The sequence below is a fragment of the Carcharhinus amblyrhynchos genome, chromosome 21, assembly GCF_965287045.1.
Source record: "Carcharhinus amblyrhynchos chromosome 21, sCarAmb.v2.hapA, whole genome shotgun sequence".
NCBI classification, from domain to species: Eukaryota; Metazoa; Chordata; class Chondrichthyes; order Carcharhiniformes; family Carcharhinidae; genus Carcharhinus; species Carcharhinus amblyrhynchos.
The window spans coordinates 33,388,950-33,404,994 of record NC_137344.1 but is presented as its reverse complement, the minus strand read 5'-3'; the positions used below and the strand labels follow the sequence as shown (position 1 = coordinate 33,404,994).

The following is a 16,045-nucleotide window of genomic DNA, read 5'->3' as shown; positions in this document are numbered from 1 at the left end:
GGAGACTGTTTTTAGTAGCTGAGGGTTTACAAGAGGAAAACAGACAAGATTAAAAATATCAGATTCAAAACCAAACAGGAGAAACTTTTTCTTAGTGAATTAAGGTGCTGTAGAACTTGTTACCAAGGCTCAAAGGACAAAGGAAAATAGGTAGAACAGATGAGAACAAGATGTGACTGGAATAATTGGTCACGTGCAAGGTTAATGCCCTTCAGTGTGTCTCACTGTAGGCAGGAGCCTCTGGCCCACAGCACAGCAAATTCATTGTAGAGTCACAAATTCTACAAATAAATTGAATGATCACAATACTCAACCGTAGTAACATGCTTCCTCAATTTAGTGGGGCAGCAGTGGCAGCACTGCTGCCTCACCACCAATGACCTGGATTCAATTCTGGCCTCAGGTGTCTGTGGAGTTGGCCAAATGCCCCCACATCAGATGTTACCTCTGGTTTACTCCCACAGTCCAAAAGATGTGGAAGTTAGGTAGATTGGCCATGGTAAATATGCAGAGTTACAAGTATAGGGCAGAGGCATGGGCCTAGGTAGAGTGCTCTTTCAATGGGCTGAATGACCTCCTTCTGCAATGTAGGGATGCTATCAATTTAAGGTGACAACTCCACCAAATCCAACACTGACGTGGGCCACAGTCTCCAGAGGAATTGTCACAATCCAGGCCTCTTATTAAAACTTAGTACCACAATAAATCTGGCATGCTATACCAAATACACCACAAGCATGTACTACTCCCATTAACTAATTTCAAACAACCACATCCTCAAATTCTCTCCACACAGATCAAACCTCTGGCACATCACCTTTAAATACAAATCAAGACAAAACAGGCACACATGTTCAACCATTGCACTGAGTCCTTTGAGTGAACAAAGTGACAGCCTTGGAAAGCCTGACCCGGGCCCCACCCAGACATCAGCATGAGGCCAGCACAGGCTATGTATTGTGAGTGCTGCACTGCTGGTTTAAGTTTTTTTAAAAAGTGTCAGAAGTACATTAACATGGCAATGAAATTACTGAAAATCCCTTAATCGCCGCACTCTGGATCCTGTTCGGGTACACTGAGGGAGAATGTAGCATGCCCAATGCACCTAACTAGCATGTCTTTCAGATTGTGGGAGGAGACCCACACAGACACAGGAGAACATGCAGACTCCACACAGATAGTGACCCAAGCTGGGAATCGAACCCAATCTCTTGTACTGTGAGACAGCAGTGATAACCACTCTGCCACCACAGTGATGCTATCTTTCAGGTGAAGTATCACATGGAGACACTGTCCACCCCCCCTGATATGGTGCAAAGATCCCAAGGCACTATTTCAAAGGAATTTCCCACTTGGCCAATATTCACCTTTCAATGTCACAAAAACAAATAATCTTTAATTATCACATGTCTGAGACATTACTGTGTATAAACTGGCTGCCCCATTTCTTACAGTATAAAAGTGGATACACTTAAAGTATTCATTGACTGTAAAATGTTTGAGAAATCCTGAGGTTCTGAAAGGCACGGGATATATGCAAGTCCTTCTTTATTATTAAACCCCTGCTGAATGTTTAGATTAATTTTGACAGAAGCACCATGAAAGGCTTTTCTTTAATCTGCACCAAAGCGGATTTCCATCACGTGCATTGACGTGTGAAGTGGAAGAAGATTGGAAGGTGTGGATGTTGAGTAATTTGGCTGTTTGGGGTGTTGGAATTAAAACTGTTAAGAGTGAGGGTTTGAGGGCATGTTCTCTGTGGCTCTGCTAATGTCTTGTGCAGGCACTCAGGAAGTCTCTTGTGGTTTCAGTTTAATTTTTCATGATCCTTGGCTGGCTAAGCAACAATTCTGGGGTCAGCTGACTTGCTTCATTAAAACGGCTGAGACACGAAGGTTAAATTGGAAACCACAAAGTTGTGTAAACTCTTAAGTTCAAGAGTTTGCCACAGAACGCTGCAGGAAGTTTATCAAATAGAATAGAAATAAACCACAGATGAACGTACAATGCATTAAAAGCTCAGCATTCTCAACTAGCAGGTCTGTTAACTTGGTGATCACTGACAGTTGTATAAAAATTCTGTTGATTCACAATGATATCAGCTGGGGACAGATGCCAGATCACTAATATTCTACAACCCACTAAACTCATGTACTGGGTGGGGTGTCACTTTTTAGTTGTGACTGTGACTCCCCTTTCTCAATCTATATAAGTGATCTGCAAGCATGGACAGTGCAACATAACAAAATTTGCAGATGATACTAAAATAGGTGGAAAATCAGGCAGTGAATACAAAGATTTTACAGATGGATATAGATATGCTCAATGAATGGGCCAAAATTTGGCTGATGGAGTTTAATGTGTACAAGCGAGAGGTTTTCCATTATGGCAGATAAAATAGAAAGCAGATTCAAAATGTATCTGGACATCAGGATCTGGGGGGGTCTATGTTCATGAATCAAAGTTGGTATGCAGGTACAGCATATAATAAAAAAAGGCCAATAAACAGAATTTCAGCATTTATTGCAAAGGGACTGGAGTATTAAAGTAGAGAAGTGTTGCTGGAATTGTATAAAGATGTTGATGAGACCACATCTGGAGTATTGTCTCCTTATTTGAGGAAGGATGTGATGGCATTGGAAGAAGTTCAGGGGAGTTTCAGGTAGTTTTGCCTGAAGTGAGAATTTCTGCTGTCTTTGTGTATTCCAAATATCAAACATGGTCTGTACCCTTGCTGAAGGGACATTGAAGGACAGTGGACACGACCTTGAAGGGATGCGATAAGGGGAATGGACACTGTGCTCTTGCTGAGGGGGCTTGGTGAAGGGTAGTGGAAACTGGCCCTCACTGATGGAGAATCTCACCTGAAACCTTTGTGCAGTTTTCAGATCTGGGTTTGAGGTAAGGTATAATTGAAACCAAGTTCATCCTCTTTTAATGTCTGAACAAGGCAATGTCCATTCTTGTCTGAGCCCAGCTATTGGTGGTTAGTATTTTATGCATCTTAATTGATGGAAATGCTGAATTTCTTGCTCTTTTACCCTATTGGTTATGCGATTCCACTTGCTGATGCCATCTCTTTACCTGAAGTTACTATTTTAGTGTGTGGGGGGAAAGGTTAGATTTAGGAACACAGGAGCAGAGGTAGACAAATTCAGCCCTTCATCAGCTCCACCATTCAATCCTATCATAGCTGATTTCTGAAACAAAAAACAGAAAATGCTGGAAAATATCCACAGGTCTGAGTTTTGATTCTAGAGATGAAGGAGTTGACATATCAAGAGAGTTTGTGCTTGTACAGGCTGGGTGAAAGGGGGTCTTATCAAGATAAAAAATTCTAAAAAAGGATCGGTAAGAGTAAATATAGACCAAATGTTTTCTCTTATTGGGCAATCTAGAACAAGAAGTCACAGGTATGGATTGAGGTGGTAGACTTAAAACTACTTCCTGCAGAGAACAGTGAATTTGTGGAACTTGCTGACCCATAGCATGGTGGAATGTGAAATTATTAAATGGTTTCAAGAAGGAGATAGATTTGTCTTTGATTTAAAAAAAAGGTTAAAAAGACCAAGTAGGAAGGTAGATTTAAGACCAGCAATCAATGCTGTGATGGAGGGTCATCCAGACTCAAAACATTTGCTCTATTCTTTCTCCACAGATACTTTCAGACCTGTGGCGATTTTCTGCTTTTGTTTCAGAAATCAGCTATGATAGGATTGAATGGTGGAGCTGATGAAGGGCTGAATTTGTCTACCTCTGCTCCTGTGTTCCTAAATTTAACCTCTCCCCCACACACTAAAATAGTAACTTCAGGTAAAGAGATGGGATCTCATAACCAATAGGATAAAAAGAGCAAGAAATTCAGCATTTCCATCAATTAAGATGCATAAAATACTAACCACCAATAGCTGGACTCAGGCAGGAATGGACATCACCTTGTTCAGACATTAGAAGTGGACTAACTTGGGTTCAACTGTAGCTCACCTCAAACCCATATCTGGAAACTCCACAAACATTTCAGGTGAGATTCTCCCTCAGCGAGGGCACAGTGTCCACTACCCTTCACCATGCCTCCTCAGCAAGGTATAGTGTCACTATCCCTCAATATGCCCCCTCAGCAAGGGTACAGACCATGTTTGATATTTGGAATACACAAACAAAGACTGCAGCAACTCTCATTCCAGGCAAAACTATTTGAAACACAAGAACAAGGGGTTATCTGTGGTTTATTGAGTAAGACTCTATTCAAAGTCAGGCGATCATGGGCTCAAGTATCACTGTAAAGACTTGAACCCATAATCTAAGCTGACATTCCATTACTGAAAGAGTGCTGCACTGTCAGAGGCACCTCCCTTTGAATGAGACAGTGAACAGAGGGTCCAATCTATCCTCCCAGGTATGGGCAACATGCCAAAAGACAATTAGAACCAAAGAATCCCGACAGCGTAGAAAGAAGCCATTCAACCCATCAAGTCCAAAGATGTGCAAGTTAGATGGATTGGCCATGCTAAATTGCTCTTTAGCATCAGGAGACTAGCTAGGGTAAGTGTATGGGGTTATGGGGATAGAGCTTGGGTGGGATTGTGGTTGATACAGACTTGATGGGCCGACTGGCCTTCTTCTGCACTGACTCTGAAAAAGCATTCAACCCAGGCCTCCCCCCACCCTAGTCCTGTAACCCTGCACATTTTATCATGTCTGACCTTCACATCTTTGGACACTAGGGAGCAAGTTAGCATGGCCAATCCACCTAACCTGCACATCTGTAGACAGTGGGAGAAAACCAGAGCACCTGGAGGAAGCCCATGTAGACATGGGGAGAACGTGCAAATTCCATAGACAGACAGGCCGGAATTGAAAACAGGTCCCTGGTGCTGAAAGGCAGCAGTGTTAACCACTCTGCCACCATGCTGCCTGTTCACAGGTTTTATAATCTCATAGCTCATCAGTGCAGAGTAAGGGTATTTCAGACACATTAACCACTATAAAGCACAGCACTAATTGTTCAACATTCAACACCATCATAGATTTATATTCTGTCAGCACATACAAGCTAACCTCATGCTGTACCTGCCTTGGGAGTGTTTGTTGGGAGTATTCAGAGCAAACTTTAGTCTGTATCTTACCCCATGCTGTACCTGCTCTGGGCGCATTAGATGAGGACAGTTTAGATGGAGCTTTACTCTGGGTCAGACCCTGTGCTGCATGTATCCTGGGAGTGTTTGATGGGAAGTGTAGAGGGAGCTTGACTCTGCACATTACCCTGTGCTATAACTGCCGTGGGAGAATTTCTTGGAGACAGCATAGAAGAAACTCTATCCTGTATCTGATCCCATGCTGTACCTGCTCTGGGAATATCTGATGGGGGCAGGGAGTTCTACTCTATTTCTAACTTGTGCCATATGTGTCCCAGGTGTGTTCAATGGGAACAGTGTAGAGGAAGCTTTACACTGTATATTACCTGGTGCTATAAGCACCCTGGGGGCATATGATGAAATGTTAGAAGCACAAAATGCATAGGGATTTCTTTTCCAGTATGACAGATTGTGAAGCTAAAAATACGAAAAACAAGAGCCCAGATTTCCCCACACCCATCCAACTTTCAAAACAAGTGTTTCTCACAAACAGTGTCAAAGTACGCTGGAGTCTGTTAATATTAAACAGCCGCAGAGACTGTCATGGGACAAGTTAAGCATTTGTGGACCAATTAACCAAAATTCTCTAAAATATACAAACCTTAACATCTCTCAATAACATTAACCAAGGGCATTGATCATTACAAAGCAGAAGAAGATATGGGTGTAACACTGCAATCAAGTATAAAGATATTGACAGAGTTCCCAGGTCAGGTCTGCACTCTTGAATGGAAACAGCTGACTGTGCCTGTGTGGAGCGTAGGCAGGGATACACAGCCCAGCCACAGATCCAGAGTGAGGACTGGACCAGCTTCTGGTTCCACAATGGAAAGCATCATGACTGAGAATCCTGCTGACATTTGGTATCCAGGTTAGTACAAGTGGATACAAGTGCCCGTGACACTCAAGACAGTAACTTCACCACAAGATACTGTAATCTATGGGGAAACAGAACAATTTTACATTTTTGCCACTTACATTTTACCAACATTCAACAATAATTTGCATTTAAATAAAACCTTTAACACCAATAAGTTTCAACAGGTGTGCCAAAAAACATTAAAGCAAATGAAGCAATATTGAAATGGTGATTTAAAGCTTAAATTAAAAAAAAGAGGTAAACTGAGGCTATCTGAAAGGTAGGAGAAAATTCTAGAATATGGAACATAGGCAGCATTAGTTGGGAATAGGAAAAATGAATACAGTCAGAATTGGAGGTTGTGACATTGGAAGTGATTAGAGATCAGGAGAGGGGTGAGACCATGGTTGGATTTGACAGCAAGGATGAGAATTTTAAAATTGAGACAGTGTCAGAGCAGTCAGTGCAAAACAGGAATTGGGGTAACAGGCGATCAGCACATGGGCAACAGAATTTTGGAAAAGTCAAAGTTTGCAGAGGATGAATGATGGTGAGCAGCCAGAGTGCTTGAATAGATGAGGAGTCAGAAGGCAAGAAAGCACTCAAAGCATATGAAGCAACATTTCCTGTCGGGGCTAAAAACCAGAATATGCTGTGCAGCTAGTTATACAAAACTGTGACTGCCGATGGATCCCACTTAGCATTGTTCTTTTAAATTAAAAGGAATGGGAGCTTCCTTACTGATTAATTCAGTAGCCATAGGCCCCAGTATGAATTCCAAGGCCCACCAACCAGGTTCCATTTCAATGTCCTGTCAGCTCACCTTGGACAGAACATTAAGTGGTGGGAATCAAGGCTCTTGGTAGTTCCTCTCTGACCAGGGGTTGACTATGAGGAGCCAAAAAACACGTTAGGGAGCATCAGCATTGCCCCTTTTGGTGAAATGTTCAGACTCACCAGCTGAGCAGCACAGCACTAGCCACCATGTCCCCTCACATGCAATGCTCCGCCACTCCCACACATACAATGCCTCCCCCACATAATATTCTGCATAAATATTAACACAGTAAAGAAACAAGATATATTTAAAATCAATATTTTCTCTGTATTAATGCTGAGATAACAAGCTGTGAAATTTGCTTAGTTTGACCTTTTGAAATATGACCTCATGCCAACTCCTGGACTTTGAGTCATGCGTCAGTTTGGGTAAACAACCTTCCAGCTTCATTTAGTAGTTTAGCACATTGTACTGTCGCCAACAGGGGCCAAAGTGCTGAAACAGAAGAAACAGTTTCACATACAAAACCAACTCCTCCTTGTGTATACTTGGTCACAGCAATGCTTCTAGGAACACAAACTGTACAAAGTTACAGCTCAGGACACCATTCAGTCCACTGCTAGATCTAATGGAGCAGGGAAGCTATACAATAAATGGCAGAACCACCAGGAGTATGACAGACAGAGGGATCTGGATGTGCAAGTCCACAGATCCTTAAAAGGTGGCAGCACAGGTGGAAAAAGGCAGTGACGAAGGCATATGGCATGTTTGTCTTTATTGGACAGGGCATAGAGTACAAAAGTTGGCATATGATGTTGCCAATATGTAGAATGTTGGTTAGGCCACATTTGGAATACTGCATCCAGTTGTGGTTACCACATTACCAGAAGGACATGGAGGCTTTGGAGAGAGTGCAGAAAAGGTATATCAGGCAATATCCTGGTAAAAAGGCTATGAGGTGAGATTGAGTAAACTCAGGTTGTTCTTCCTGGAAAGAAAGATTGAGGGGCAACCTAATAGAAGTTCATAAAATTATGAAGGGCATAGATAGGGGTGAACAGTTGGAAGCTTTTTCCCCAGGTCAGAAATGACAAACAAGTGGTCACAAGTTCAAGGTAAGGTGAGCAAGGTTCAATACAGATACAGGGGGGACTGTTTTTTTTAAAGAGGGTGGTGGGGGCCTGGAATGCATGACCAAGCAAAATGGTTGAGGCAGACATTAGGATTATTTAAGACTTTAGACAGCCAGATGAACAGACTGGGAATAGAGAGATACAAACAGATGGTCTAGTTAGGAACACATGATCATGCAGGCTTGGAGGGTCAAAGGGCTTGTCCTTGTGCTGTATTGGTCTTTGTTCTTTTCTGCTACTTTGAGGGTACTCCAGTTAGCCCCACGTCCACTGCTCTTTCCCCATAGATGTGTAAACCCAAGTGGTTACTGACCCTTCTGCCACTTCAAAATTTCATTTCAGTTCTGTTCAAAATAAGGAGGTTTACCACCATTTACTATCTGCTTAAATTTCTCAGCAAGACGAGTCACAACACCAGGTTAAAGTCCAACAGGTTGATTTGATAGTAAATGCCACAAGCTTTCATAACACTGTTCCTTTGTCAGGTGAGTGGAGAGTTCTAATCAAATAGGGCTTTAACCTGGTGTTGAGACTTCTTACTGTGGCTACCCCAGTCCAATGCTGGCATCTCCACATCATAAATTTCTCAGCTCCATGGAGAAGTTGGGACCATTCTCCTATCTTTCCATAGAAGTAACATTCCTCATCCATGATACCATCCCAGTCAATCTCTTTGATGGCATCTCAAAGGCCTTAATATTCTACATCAAGTGAGAGATCCAGAATTAAACAGTTTCCCCAGACTAAGACCAAAACAGTGAGTTAGAAAGTCTGAACACATCTATCTTGCTTTTTTTTTAAAAACTAAGCATCCAATAAAGTCAATAGTCCTGTAGACTTTTAAAACAACTGTCCAACTGGTCCTTCAAAACTTTGTGCATGTGAACTGTCAGGAGTTTCTATTCCTGTAGCATTTTAAAGTGCAATAAGCAGCATGGCAGCAAATTAACAAAGCAGCAACAATCAAATTCATTTTTGCTCAATCCAGTTTTGGGATGTGGGCATTGCTGGTAAGAACAACATTTATTACTCATCCGTAACTGCCCTTGAAAAGATAGCAAATTGCCTTCTGCTGAACCACTACAGTCCATGTGATGTAGGTACACTCAGTGCTGTTAGTGAGCAAGTTCCAGGATTCTGACCCAGCTGATACTGAAGGAATGGTGGTACAATTCAAGGTCAGGCTGGTGTGATACTTGGAAAACTTGCAAGTGGCAGTGTTCCTATGCATCTGCTGCCTTTGTCCTTCTAGGTGATTTGGGAGGGAGGGGGTGAAGAGAGAGAGAGGAGGAGGAGGAGGAAAAGAGAAAGGGGGTCACAGGTTTGGAAGATACTGTCAAAAGGAGCCTTGGTGAGGTGCTGCAGATGGTAAACACTGCTGCCACTGTGCATTGGTGGTGGAGGGAGTCAATACTGAAGATGGTGGATGGGGTACCAATCAAATGGGCTGCTTTGTCCTGGATGGTGTTCAGCTTCCTAAGTGTTGTTGGATCTGCATTTAACCAGGTAATGTCATAGGTACTTGGTGGTCTAGGCATTCGTTGAGAGTTAATGTTGACTAGGCCAGAGAACTTCTTAAATAGCTCTGCGGGATCTTTTATGGTCTGCTATTAAAATTCATTTGGGTTCACAGACCTAAGCTGTCAAATAGAAACACAAGATGCTCACTGCATTTTACTGCAGCCCTGCTCTATTGGAAGGGGCCACAGAACAAAAACTGTCCATGCATCACATTCCTTCCAGTCAAGTTCCACTGCAGTCAGTCATGCACTTGCCTTCTTTTCACAATCACACATTAAATGCACATGGTGCATTCTCTGCCAAACACCCAGTAAAGAGGAAAAATAAGCACGGTGGCATGATAGTTAGCACTGCTGCCTCACTGACCTGGATTTAACTCTGGCTTTGGGCAATGACAATATCCCCGTGTCTGCATGGGTTTCCTCCCACACTCAAAAGATGTGCAGGTTAGGTTGATGGGACACTAAGAGGTAATTGACCATGGCCACAGGTGTGGATTAGATGGATCAGCCATGATAAATGTGGGGTTACAAGGATAAGGCCTGGGTAATGTACTCTGTCAGAGGGTCGGTTAGACAGAGTGGGCCAAATGGCCTCCTTCTACACTGTAGGAATTCTATGATTTGTTGTAAACCAGGCCATCCACAATATGGCTACGCAGAACTTGGTAAATTTAAAATAACTGCTAGCTCTAATTATATTCTCACGTTACATTTGCTTCACTTGATGTGCAAGAAGCCAACACCAGGAATCCAGGGGTTAGGCTGATTGCATTGTGAAGTGAAAGCTTTCTGAAAGAAAATCAGCTGTTGTCAGGAGCTGAATGCTATGTCCTGGGGTGGCACAGTGGTCAGCACTGCTGCTTCACAGCACCAGGGATCTGAGTTCAATTCTGGCTTTGGGTCACTGTCAACTCTGCACATTCTCCCTGTGCCTGCCTGGGTTTCCTCCAGCTGCTCCAGTTTCCTCCCACAGACCAAAGATGTGCGGGTTAGATTGATTGGCCATGCTAAATTGCCCCTTAGTGTCAGGGGGATTAGGAGGGTGAATGTGAGGTTTAGGGTCAGAGCGTGGGTTATAGGGATTGCAGTCAGTATAGACTTGATAGGCCAAATGGTGTCCTTCTGCACTGCAGGGATTCTATGATATTTAAATCTATGCAAAACAACACAGCACGAATGATACCTGGGCAATGCTGAGACACCAAAACCAATCTCTGGACCCAAACACAAAGTCCAGGTAGACACTCAGCCAGCACTACAAGTGAGCCTTTCTGACGAGGGCCTTGTCTGCTTCTCAGCTGCACACAAAAGTCATCACTTCAAAGATAGCAGAGTGAATTTTCCATGTCCTGGCCAATATTTATCCTTCAACCAACTATAACAGATGATCTGGTCATTGACAACATTATCACACAGCCATTATCACCATAGGTAGCATTAGTGCAGGTACCACACTAACAGCAGCTTGTGGAACAACAATTAAAAACCACAATGACACACCAGGAAGTGAACAGCATCTTTACATTTCTATTCAGCTTGCAAGTCTCAGCTAACCTCCCCACCCAAGACATAGTTACAAGCAAGTATGTCAAGGAGCTTTGAGAAAACTGGTAACAATGTTCCCCAGGAGGCAAATAGCAAACTTTCCATCAGGTCTCTCTCCAGTCTTCAGAAGCATAATATTTTACAGTCAAACAATTAATTTAATTCAAAAAACCAACAAGCTCATGAGGAATAGGCATATAATCTGACTCAATAGTCAGAACTGTCACCATTCCAATAAAAAAAAATCAAGATTTCAAATAAACACATTCATTCTGTGTTTCTTTTGAGAATTTCTGATCAAGTTAGCCATTGTTGTTGAGGAATTTGTGCTCTGAATGTTTCAGGGGCTTGATGATTTCTGATATTCCAACACTCACATCGGTCACGTAGAAACAGAACCCTTCACAACATTAATTCAAAATTAAACAAAGTCTCTAATCAACACTGAAATTTGTGTCAAAACTGAACATAGTAATTAGAGCTACAATCAGTTTCTAAAAACAGCTCATACAGGAAGTGGATTTTTAAAGGGACAGCTACAAAAGACTAATTGCTCCCACTGATTCCACATTGCCAGATCCAGCTCCCCACTCAGCACAATACAACATTACCAAAACCAACAACTGAACAGTTAATTCAGCAGAATGGTTTGCTTCACACTGGTTGAAATCATGCTGTGATTCAAGGAAGCATCATCATACCATTCACCAGAATGTGATCTGGGCAAATGACCATCCATGGAGATCAACCCTGTACTTCATGCCTTATATTTGATCTTTCATAAATTAATTTCTGAAGTTAAAACGTCCTTGCACACTAAGGAATACGATAGACAGTTTAAAGGAGAAACTAAGTTCCAGTTACTTTGATGGCTGGAATGCTGATGTTATTCTATGCAGGCTAACAGGGTGGTTTCAATGCAGCAACCAGGTATAATAAAAAGGGGTTGGGCCAAGGTCAGCATTTATTAAGCAAATTGCCCATTCACTATCAGGTGGCACAGTGGTTACCATTGCTGCTTCATAGTACCAGGGACCCAGGTTCAATTCCTGGCTTAGGTCACTGTGTGGATTTTGCACGTTTTCCCCATGGGTTTCCTCCGGGTGCCATGATTTCCTCCCACATTCTGAAAGATGTGCTGGTTAGGTGTGTTGGCCCAAACAGGTGCTGGACTGTGGCAACTAGGGAATTTCAGTAACCCTTACTTGTGACCAATAAATAAACTTGACTTTTTATTTTAAATCACCTCCCCAGTGAAATCATTTTGATTTAATGGGACTCATTTCACCCCCACTACCAAAGCATGTCAGGCAGAGCACAGCTCCATATGAAGAGGTCTGAACCAGCCTGTATTTGTCAATCTGATGACCATTCTCCAATTCAGAAGTGTCCCCAAACACAGAACTGAAGAGGTCCTCACAGTTGCAGGCAGGAACAACCACCAATTAGAGAGCATTTCTACCTGCCATTGAGTACATAAAACTCACTAATTTAGTTATGGGTAAAGATTTTCTGCTTCAGTATGTCACTTTACCTGGAGATAAATCTGATTCAACAGTTTAGCCTGCACATAGCCCTAGTGGCTATTTTCAGCCTTTGAAGGAGGTGGAGAGGATGGCTAGCATCGTATGTATTCACCAGTTAGTGGGTTAGTTGCTAAATCTGGGCACACTAACCATAGGCTGTGTTGAATAGAAATGCAGGCTTCAATTCATGAAAATGGATTGCTGTCTTGCTAGGAATCTGAAACCAAGCTTTGGTTAAAAAGCTTGCAATTGTCTCCGACCGCTGGCCAGAATTCAAGCTGACTGGCTTCACTCCAGAATGGCATTTACACAATTTGTCAACCTACTGTGCAACTTCAGAATCCATCACCATTGGCCTCCCAGTAACAACTGACAAAAGGGTTGTGGGATCATGCTGAACGAGACACTGGGGATGGTCACAATGTTGGAAACAATCTTCCACAGAGATTTGAAACCAAGGTCACATTGCAATGCATCAAATGAACATTGAAAATCCCAAAAGGCAAAACACAGATCTGATGTCAGTGGGAGCTAAGTGAAAGATTATTAAAAACCAAAAAAAATCACACAATGGCCAGAGTACAATCAGTCCACAAGGTACCTGACTCTTTCAAGTTACCTCATAACAAGAGATATTTATCTCTAATCTTTGCCCCCCAACCCTGCCCCTTAAAGTTAGTCTGTGCTAGAAAGCATTTTGATCAACACTAGTTGGCTAGGTCTGTCACCGTGCAAGAATGGGGTACAGTACTGGTGGGGCGAGGTCTGTCATTCGAGGTGAAAGTAATTTGAGAGGAATTAATAATTGCATCTCAAATGTGGTGGATCTTGATCTAAAATGGATTGACATTAATACATTGATTTTATTAATGTGACACGAGTGAGTTACAAATTTCAGGAAAACAACGATCTCCTCAGCAAACTCAATATTGAAGTTGATACTTAACCTCCACCCAGGAGAAGAAATCGTGAGGCCTTGTACAGGGTATTCCGAATTCAAGTCTGACAAGTGAATGAAGTGGGTCATTTACAAGAACACACTCATGAATTTTCAATGCAAGTTTGAATGTCAATGCAGCATTTTTCCATGCGATTCATTCAAAGCATTAACTGAGCTCCTCCTTTCAAAAAGGAAAAGTGGCCAGATTCAACCCTCATCACTTGCCTGTCAATGTGAGCAGCCTTAGTACCCGAGGCAGGGGGGAGGGGAAGAAACATACAAAACAGAAGCAAATGTACAATACGCGAGACCATTCAGACCTATTTAATAGAAACCAGTTATCAAGTGTAATCCCAATGTTCAGTTCTTGGACCACACCACATATCTGACTAATTTTTCAATGTAATAGAGGCAGGGAGTTCTGGGTCCCCACCATTCTTCAGGTGAAAATGTTATTCCTCAAATCCTTCCACCAATTACTTAAAATTTATCCCCCTAGTAATTGACCCCTCTGCCAAGGAAAACACCATCTAGGCCCCTCAACCTTTTATACCTGTCAATTAAATCTCCCTTCAGCCTCCTGTGTTCTAGAGCGTGAAAAAAGCATACCCAGCCTACCCAATCTGTAGCATTGCTAAAACTCTGTACCCAGCAACATCCTTATAAATCTCCTTGGCATCCTCTCTCGCGATCACATCCTTCCAGTCACGTGGTTACTAGAACTGCAATTGGTACTGTGGCCGAATGAGTGTTTTGTTTTGCTCTAGCAGAGCCTCCTGTTCTTAATATCCAGGCCTCAGTCAATAAAGGAAAATATTCCCATGAGTCTTTGAAGGAGATCTTTAAAAAACTGCTCACTGCTTTTATTGGTTTGATGAGGAAACTTCCTGCACCCTGCCCCGCTTTCCCAGAACCAGGCTCAGAATCTCCACTAGGTGAGGGGTGAGAGACCTCTATGACTGCCAGTCAGGGTCAATGTGATGAACAGCACTGACTTACTGTCTCAATGTGGGCAGCATGGTGGCACAGCATTTAGCACTGCTGCCTCACAGCGTTGGGGGCCTGGGTTCAATTCTGGCCTTGGGTGACTGTGTGGAGCCTGCACAATTTCCCGTGTTTGCGTGGGTTTCCTCCTGCAGTCCAAAGATGTGCAGGTTAGGTGGATTGGCTATGCTAAATTGCCCTATAGTGTCAAGGAGATTAGCAAGGCAAATACTTGGCATTTTGGGGATAGGGCCCCAAGTGGGATTATCAGTGCAGACTTGATGGGCTGAATGGCCTCCTCAGCACTGCAGGGATCCTGTAATTCTATTCTAACGTGATGCTTTCTCCATCAGGGATCAATCCTGCAAACAGTGAGTGCACAGTAAGCACAGTTTGTGCTGCGAATCCAAATATGCTGGGAATACCCAGGTATCTATTACTGATAAAGCGTGACAGCTACTTGGCTCACAGTCAGTTCCACAAACTCAAACATAGTAACAAGCAGACAACCTGTCGCAACTATTTTGTTTGAGCGACAAACACCTGAAGAATTATTTTACTTTTGTCTTTGAAGTATGCTATGCTATAGCATTTTCACATCCACCCAAGAGGAACATTGCTTCATTTTTATATCAGTTTATTTGTCACAAGTAGGCTAGGATTAACCCTGCAATGAAGTTACTGTGAAAATCCCTTAGTCGCCACAATCCGGCACCTGTCCAGGTACACAGAGGGAGAATTTAATATGGCCAATGCACTTCACACATTCAGAAGACAGCAGTTCCAGCAGTGCAGAACTCCCCCAGCACCGTACTGGAATGTCAGCTTGGATATTATGCTCAAGGCTCCAGAATAATTACTTTCAAGTGACTGGTGCTAAAAATGCAAATCTTTTGCCTCTCAACTTAGACAAAGTGCTACAAGATATGGATCTTAATCATCAATAAGCAAGGTCCAGTGAGTCACCGACTGACACATTTCATTTGAGCAGTGGCTCCAATCAGACCCGTGATCCCACTCCATAAGCCTGCAGCTAGCTGTTTCATCATTCCACGTATTTATCTTGTCTGACCCTATCTCCCTGATACTAAGGGGCAACTTAGCATGGCCAATCCACCAAACTCATACATCTTTGGACTGCGATAGGAAACTTGAGCACCTGGTGGAAACGCACACAGACCTAAGGAGAATGTCTGTGTCAAGTTTGCACAGTCACTCAAGACCCAAATTGTCTATCTAATTAGTGGTTTTAGCATTTGCTGCACACAAACTTCTCAACGCCTGGAGAAATGGTTATCCAATAAATACCTGTACAATAAATACACAGCTACTGACTAATCTTATGCATGTGTAAGCATTAAAGAAAGACTCATTTATGTCCATGCCAGCTCTGCTACAGCCCCTACTCCACTTGAAGTGAGTGGAGGGGAAAGCAGCAAAGAGCAGCGCCCCCACCTCCTCCTCCCCACCCCAATTCAGCCTCCTGTGGTACCACATGGAAACGCTAAACACTGCTTGTCTCAAGTTTGCTCCACTACCAAGTAAAGCAGAACAGGATCTCCTGTGCCAGTCTGTCCTGTGGCTTCCACTGAAATCCCTCTCCCTAATCCCCAGGTTGCAAA

The 16,045-nt window shown here is 42.8% G+C and overlaps 1 protein-coding gene across 1 annotated transcript in view; it reads right to left on the bottom strand.

Moving 5' to 3' along the window:
- The window catches only part of LOC145356346 (Na(+)/H(+) exchange regulatory cofactor NHE-RF1-like), a 92,399-nt gene that overhangs the window by 75,231 nt on the left and 1,123 nt on the right, over positions 1 to 16,045 (bottom strand). The window lies entirely within an intron of this gene.